An 8,467-nucleotide genomic window follows, 5' to 3' on the forward strand; every position below is an offset into this window, starting at 1 on the left:
CCTTTGCTTTATTAATTGGCTGTTAGGTTCTGAAAATAATTATAAAAAAAAATTAATTGACTATTAGGATTATGTGATTACGTCTCTTAAAGACAAAATTTAACTACAAAATTGGTTATAACTTAAGATTATAACTTTACTTAATATTTTTTATTAGTAGTAAATTTTGACAAATCTACTATTGGTGTACGTACCGGAACTAAGAACATTCAAGATTATGCACAATTATACACGAAAGAACCTTTTTTAGTTCTCTCTTTTTGTCTATGTCTCGTATCCTTAGGAGATCTTCCTCCACTAGAAGGTTTTTTTTGGAAAACTTCATTTATTCTAGTGTGGATGGCAGGCAGGTCTATCCATATATTAATTGATCAGTAATAATAATTACACTCATTTTAATTTGCTATACACAATAATTCTTAATTTCGTTAAGAAGTCTTAATTTTGTCAAATAAACTTACTTATTTTAATAGTCAATAATCAATCCAATTTAAAATTTGTATTCGGATAGGATATACTATACACAAAGTATGGTCTATTTTTGCACTCACCAAAAAAAAAAAAAAAAAAAAATATATATATATATATATATTAGACCCGAAAATAAATAAGAGAACTTTGTTGATTTATTTCTAGATGGAATAAATATTAATATAATTCAACGCATCATTAAATTAAGTATCATGTGTTAGAATGATGTGTAAGTTAAGTAACAGGGATCAAATCTCAAATTTCTTCTTCGAGAATACGAGACTTTACCAATTAAGATAATTAGAACTTACAATCTCTTTGTAAGAACTAAATGCAATATGTTGAGATATTGCCCGAAAATGTTTTATTAACGGTTCAATAATCTCATTATTATTGTTTGCTGTAAAACTCAATCATTGAATTAACAATTCAATTTAACGTCATCCAATTTATATATTTTTAATTTAAATAGCACTCTAGTCATACAATTTTAAATTGTATAAATAAAGTCAATCGTAATGACAATTAACAAATTTTTCTTTTGTTTTCTTAGGAGGGGTGAAGAGTCATAAGTCATAACCCTCGCTAATAGAAATGGGTAAAGCCAAAAGCCATTTGAGAGAAATAAGATTCTAGGAAAAATGGAATAATAGCATTTTCAGATTTATCTTTTAAAGAGAAAGCGATACATTTGCTAAAGAAGTCTTTCCTTCAACAAGACCAGCTGCCTTTATTTATTGTGACAAGAGAAAACAAGGTTTAATTGAACCACAATTTGAAGCCTTAAATAAAAACTATACATTTAAAGCCTTGTATGTCGTGGCAGCTTAATCTTTATTTTGACGATAATTGGGAGAGCCATTTCCTTCAATACACACTCTAAATCTCAGGTAGGGTTTTAGCGTAAGCATAATAAACAATGCAAGCTAGAAATGGCCCCAACCAAAATACCCAATGTCCATGCCACAATTCATGTTTTCCTACAACCAATGCTGGGCCTAAGCACCTTGCTGGGTTCAGACCAGCAGCAGCATAGCCTGGCTGCCCAGTGATCATAACGGACACAAAAATTGCTACAGAAATTGATCCTGCTATCAGAGCACAAACCGCAGTCACCCCAATTTCTTGGAGCCTTTTCTTGTTAAATACCACTGTCATACTAGTCACGAGGACAATAAAGTTACACACAAACTCTAACAATAGTGCAGTTCCAGGACTTATACCAGTCCCATCGCGATTGATGTAGCAACCACCTACCAAGTACTTGTCAACTATTTCATCGTTCATCACAATCTTCATCAAGAAGTAGGCAAGTATAGAGCCACCTAATTGCCCCAAGAAATAGAAAATTGCACGTACGGTAGTTACAGCACCCATGAGGGCTGCAATGAATGTAATCATTGGATTCATAAAGGCCCCAGACAGAGGAAACATTACCCAGATGAAGAGGAAACAAGGGATGAACACCGCAAACAGGAGCAGCAGCCTGGGTTCAGAGACATTAGATTCAAAGCTTGCAATAATGAATGTAACGAGCGTGAAAATAAAGAAGATAGTTGCCACTGTCTCTGTAAGGGCTGCCTTCCACATCTGAAAGAAGAAACCAAGAGGGAAAAGTTAATCCTAGTCTTATTTAACAAGTTGGTACATAAAACATCAAAGAGTGATTATAAACCTCACGAACAAATTCGTCAACTTATAAACACAAAACAAGAAAGTAATTCAAAATTTTATTTATTATATTATTGATATCAGTCATATGACATCAATCACATTCTAATTTGGTTTGAGGGATTTGATTTTTGAGTTTAACTACGAATTTAAATTTATATGATTTTAAAAGTTTAGAATTTGATTTGAAACTAACAAAACTATATGATTTAATTTGTAACAATCTCAATAAGATTTAATTTAAAATAACCCTTCAAGTATAAGATTTAAAATGTAACAAGTTTGTAAGCTGTCCCTGTATATAGAAACTTTCAGCAGATGTATTGATAAGGTTATCTTACCTAAGTGAGTGAGATAGTCTTCTTGACCTCCGTGCTATATAAGTATTATAAATTGGTTATTTGACCCGAAATTAAGCTACAATAAAATACTAATTTGGATTTGATGATTATGAAATTTTAAGGGTCTAATTAATGGAAAATTTAGAAAATTGTTTTTAAAAAAATGAGTTGCTTTTTTCCATAATTTTTTAAAGTATTTCCTAATCGAATATACCTAGAGCATTTATTAACAAATTTTTTTTTAATATAGTATATAAGATATATGATAATCTAGGAAGACACGAGCAATTTTGAAAAATTATAACATAAAACGGTTAGTATGACACTACTATGACATGAATATAACATAAGTACAATATCCTAAATGAATTATCCATGCTTCATAGATGATAATTGCCCCAAGCCTAGGAACTCTTTACGAACAGCAAGATAACTAAATCTCAAATGGACCCCAAAAAAAAGCCTATTGACTTGAGCATCTTATATATAAGTCAACTTAGTCAATCTTACCTGCCATGAGTAAATTTCAGCGACACCAATTTTGTCACGGAAAGTTGTTCTTTCTGGGGAGTTACTTTCTGTTTTCTCAAATGATTTTGAGAAACCTTGATCAGTTCCACCGGATTTATCCACATCCATAGCTCCAGTCCTGCAGAAGGAAAATGGAAGAAAGCTTTCATTTTGGAAAAACATAATGCAAAAATAAACTATATTATATTTATTATAACAATTTAACAACATAAATTTTTTTTATTAATTGAAATAATTTTTATGTCATACAATTTTAAATTGTAGGCTAAAGTACAAAACACACCATGAAATTTGGGAGTCTATGGATTACATCCTAAAATTTTAAAAGTTAGATTTTACTCCCTAAAGTTAAATTTTGTTTGCATCAACAATCTTTTCATTCATATTTTCCTTTGAGTGTCATATAAGTTTGTTATATGTGTTTAGTTCATCTAATAAAATAATGCTACGTCATGTACTCATGTTCATTATGTTATGTCATTTCATTATGTCACATAGCATTATTTTATTGGACGAACTAAACACACATGACAAATTTATGTGACATTGAATGGAAAATAGAGACGAGATGTTGCTTATGTAAACAAAATATAATTTTAGAGAGTAAAATCCAAATTCTAAAATTTTAGAGTATAAAGTCTAAAAATCCTCAAACACTAATGATAATAAAAACTTCTTTCTTTCTTTCCTTTCTTTTTGTTTTTTTAGGGGGCAAGGGGGTGTTCTTTGAAGTTCAGGGCCAAATGTGTGAGGCAATTACTACACCAAAAGGATTTCCGAAAGAGATATATATCTCCTGACAAAAGCAAAGCTTTAGAAGTATTTTGCTTTCCAATATCAAATTGTTCTTCCATGCAATCTTGTGTCTTTTTTAATCTGCCTGTTCAGTTAATATTTTTTGGTAGAGTACTTCGATAAAATACAAATATGACAATATATAAGAAACATACTCGGCAACTAGTTCATTTGTGTATTACTCCCACGAGTATATATACTTGACCTTTACCAAAGGTCAGTAAAAGAATAAATGATAACTTGGATGAAATGTCATCATTTTCATCCGATTTCCTTTAAAATAAAATTTTTATTTATATATATATATATATTTTTTTTGTTGCTAAATTACTAATATGATTATAAAAATACTAAGGTAAAGTTTTAAGAATAAAGTTTAGCTACAAAATTGGTTGTAATCTAAGGTTACAACCTTAATAAAATAAACATTACTACATATTTTAGAAATCTAATTGTTAAATTACATGTTCTTTACGCTCTTAATACACATGTCAAATTTTGTGTCAATTGGATATTATTTATTATATGATCTATAAGTTTATATTTTATTTATAATTTTAAACTACAAAAATTTGCAATTTAAACAATTTATTGATGACATAGCTATTAATCTTTAATTTTCTAAAAATTTTGCAAGTATAGATAATATAAGAAGAAAATGTGATACAATGGTGGATATATCAAAATTCACCTTCAAAAAAAAAAAAAATATTGACTAAGGTTGTAACGTTAGGCTACAACCAATTTTGTAGTTAAATTTTGTCGAAGTTTTATTTGGTTCCTCAAATATTAATATTATCCTTGAAATTTTAAAATTAACTCATTTGATTCTTAGATATCCTCTTCATTTCTATTATAACAAAATTGGTTGATGAGGTAAATTGTGTCAAATTTTCAAAATCAAATCATTTATAGTAAAATTTAAATAGAGAGAGGATTCAATTACGACATTAAATTGATTTTTGAATGTAGTGAGATTATATTAATATAATCAAGAGTTGAAGGAATAAACTAAACTAAAGTTTAATAGTTGAAAAGTTAAATTGGTTATTAGATCCTTTTTCCCCCAATGTTTTGGCCCTTTTGGCGGATTTATTCTCCTAGAGGCCTTTCCTACCACTAGGATGTATGTGTTAGATGGTCCAAATATTGTTGGCTTTTATTATTACTACTCATTTGTAATTTCATCCATATACATAAATACACTTAAAGACATATATAAAAAAAATGCATACTATAATTCCTATAGATATAATTTAAATTCTATTGATAGTCATTTTTATATTTTGTTAACTCTTTAAAAAGTCCTATTCGAATATTATTAGATATAAAATATAAACTGTCCATGTTTACTTATTTGTTTATTTATTTATTTATTATTTCTTAATTTTTGTTATTGTGAAGCATTTTTTTTTTTACGATTCATTTATTCTAGACTCTTTGATTTTTGTACTCAATAACTTACTTGAATGAATATTTATGATGTGGTCTCACATTTGATTCTAAAATTAAAAAATAAAGCTCTCTCTAGAAATAAATAATTTAGAACATATAGCGCAAAATTGAATTCTAATTTGAAATTCTAATTGGACTTTTTATTGATTATTATCTTTAGATGTTAATTTGAAAAAATATATAGATTATTATTATTATTATTATTAATTTGATAGCTACAATAGGGATGAAAGATTTGGACCCTTAATGTCTCTATTGAATACGCCAAAAATGTCTTTTAAGTTACAACTTATAGAAGTCCAAAAGATTCCCTTACAGAAGAGAGCATGTGGGAAATTGTCTTAAATTTTTATTTGTAATTGGTGTTTTTGTTGTATTTCTTTGATATGAAAAAGAAGGGAAGTACTTAGTTGTAAAAGAAAAGGTTTTCCTTATCAAAGAAGTAATTACAGATTCTTTTTCCATCAAAGAATACAATTGCAATTTTATAAATAGCCATTGTTGGAGAAGGTTTTTGATTGCTTTGGTTTGTATTAGGGCTCTGTCTAAACTCTAAAGTAGTCCTCCGTAACCACTTAAACCCCATAGAACATTCTGTAGGTTTTCTATGAATGAGCTCAAGAATAAAAGATTTAGGTTTTCCATAGTTTTGAATGAGGAGCTCTATAATAGAAACTTTGAAAAGAGCTCAGAAGGAGAAACTCTAATGTGGTGTTTGGTATAGAGGAATCCACATTATTTCTAGCATCTAGATTACTAGGAATGCAATATCTTACAATCTAGATGCTTAGAAATGTAACTATTCCTATATTTAGTTTAACTAGGAATCTAATACAATTTCTACAAATGTGAAATTATAATGTTTGGTTTATTCCTAAAAATCTTAAATGAATTATTAATTTTTCTCATACTATCTTTAGATTTGTAAATCCAATATCAAGTCTTTTATTTTATTTTAAATCTTCCTCCAAATAAATAGTGACAAAAAAATAATATAGACTACAAATTATGACAAATTCATTAAAACTATAATTTAACATTTCAAAATGACAAGTACAATCTAGAGTTCAATCTCCACCTACATCAAAAATCGATTGATGTCTTGGTCTGATGATAAAAAGCTATCATCAGGAGCAAACGCCATAGGTTGAAACTCTCTCTCAAAAAAAAAATCTTACTCTTTATGGAAAAATCTTGTTAACAAAAATAAATCATTTATTTTACTTTAGCATCTAACAAATCCCAAATAGGAGATGTAAAAAGGGGAAAATTAATTCTTAATTATAATTTTAAAAAGAGCTTAGTTCATAACAAAACAGTCTGACAACGTTTAGGTCTATAAGATCATAGAAGTAGCAATAAAAATATAAGTAGTTCATCAACAATGAATCAAATGCAGATAAATATTTCTAGCAATTAAAGAAAACCAAGATTCTGAGATACGAATAGATGCATTAACAAATTTTCATGAAAATAGATCCATTAATAATTTGTTGAGCAACATACACACCACAATAAAAGTAAATACCTAGCAATAATGGAGCGTCCCCTTCAAACTTTTTTTTTTTTTACACGTGATACCTGAATATAACTTTGTTAATGAATATATTAACAAAGCTATCTATCCAGTTTATATTGTTTTGGAGGGGAAGAGATAAAGGACAAGGGAGGAAATGTTGATGATTTGTTTTAGGTTCTATCTCCTTTGCTTAAATGATAAAGAAAAAGGGTTAAAATCGTCAATTTCTAAAAAAACAATTTTCTCTAAGTTTGGAAATCCGAATACCCACATGTTCCAAAAGGAATCCATATTCCAACAAAAAAGGGATTAAGGAAGAATTTAGATACTCCTAATAGCTAATTTTAATCAATTAATATGTCAATAGAGATGTCTATCCTCTTTATGCTATTTTGGTGGGAAGAGATAAAGATAAGGGAACAGATATTCATGATTTGTTTTATGTTTTATCTTCATTGCTTATATGATAAGAATAAATAGTTAAAATTGTCAATTTATAAAAAATATAATTTCCTTTATGTTTGGGAATACAGATACCTACATGTTTAAAGGGAATCCATATACTTCTGACATCTGATTCCTTGGTTTGATTTGCAACCAAATATAAGAATCTTTCAAAATTCCTAATAATTCTAAAACATTACCCTGTACCTAACGTCACATAAAGGGAAAAATTTTAGAGTTCTTTCACTCTAGAAGATTTGACTTTTAGACCTACTCTGGTACGGGACCTAGCTTCTCATCCTATTTATGTACTAAAGGTTGGTTTATATAGAGAAAATTAGGTTAAATAGGCATCACTACAAATTCAGTTGACTGCTTACACAATCTTCGTCAAGTGAGTTTTAGGCTATGGTCTCGCTAACTTCTAATTTAAGTTTTAGTTGAGCAGGTCTCACATCATTTATGTCTAAATTTGGCTCGTGGAAATTTTCTGAAGCTCAAGTTTTGAAATTCTTCTTCTTGACTCAACTTAATACAAAACAAATTTAATTAAAATATGACACTTTATTTTAACACAAGAATTTAGCCAACAATCTAAAACTTAACACGGTGTAATGGGATTTAGTTAGTTTGTATTTATAAGAGATTTGAGTGTGCTGATCTTTGTAAAGGTTGTGTTATTTGTAGGAGTAAGCTAATTTTTTGAGGTTTGGTTTGATATATTTGTAACTTATATAACTGATAGTGAATTTAGGTTAGCATTATTTGTAGATGTAGGCGTAGAATTGGCAAATCAAGTTATATGTTATAATCTTGTGTTAATATATATATATATATATATATATATATATATGTGTGTGTGTGTGTGTGTGTGTGTTTGTGTGTGTGTGTGTGTGTGTGTGTGTGTTAGTTATAATTTTCCATTGGTCACTAATCACAACAACAACTAATGTTAATCAAAACAAGGGTGTTGTATAATCTCTAAAAATGTCATTTGTCTATTTTTTTATTCACCTTTAATTAGGTTTTCTGCAATGTTTAACTAAGAGAAACTTAAATTAAAATTCCAAATTAGAGTTTCAATTTTTCACCATGTGTCCTAAATTATTTATTCTTAAAGAGTTTTATTTCTTAATTTTAGAATCAAATGTGGTACCACATTATAAATATTCATTCAAGTGAGTTATTAAGTACAAAAATTAAAGAGCTTAGAATAAATGAATCGTTAAAAAAAGAAAAA

Source organism: Quercus lobata, chromosome 11 (genome assembly GCF_001633185.2).
Source record: "Quercus lobata isolate SW786 chromosome 11, ValleyOak3.0 Primary Assembly, whole genome shotgun sequence".
NCBI lineage: Eukaryota > Viridiplantae > Streptophyta > Magnoliopsida > Fagales > Fagaceae > Quercus > Quercus lobata.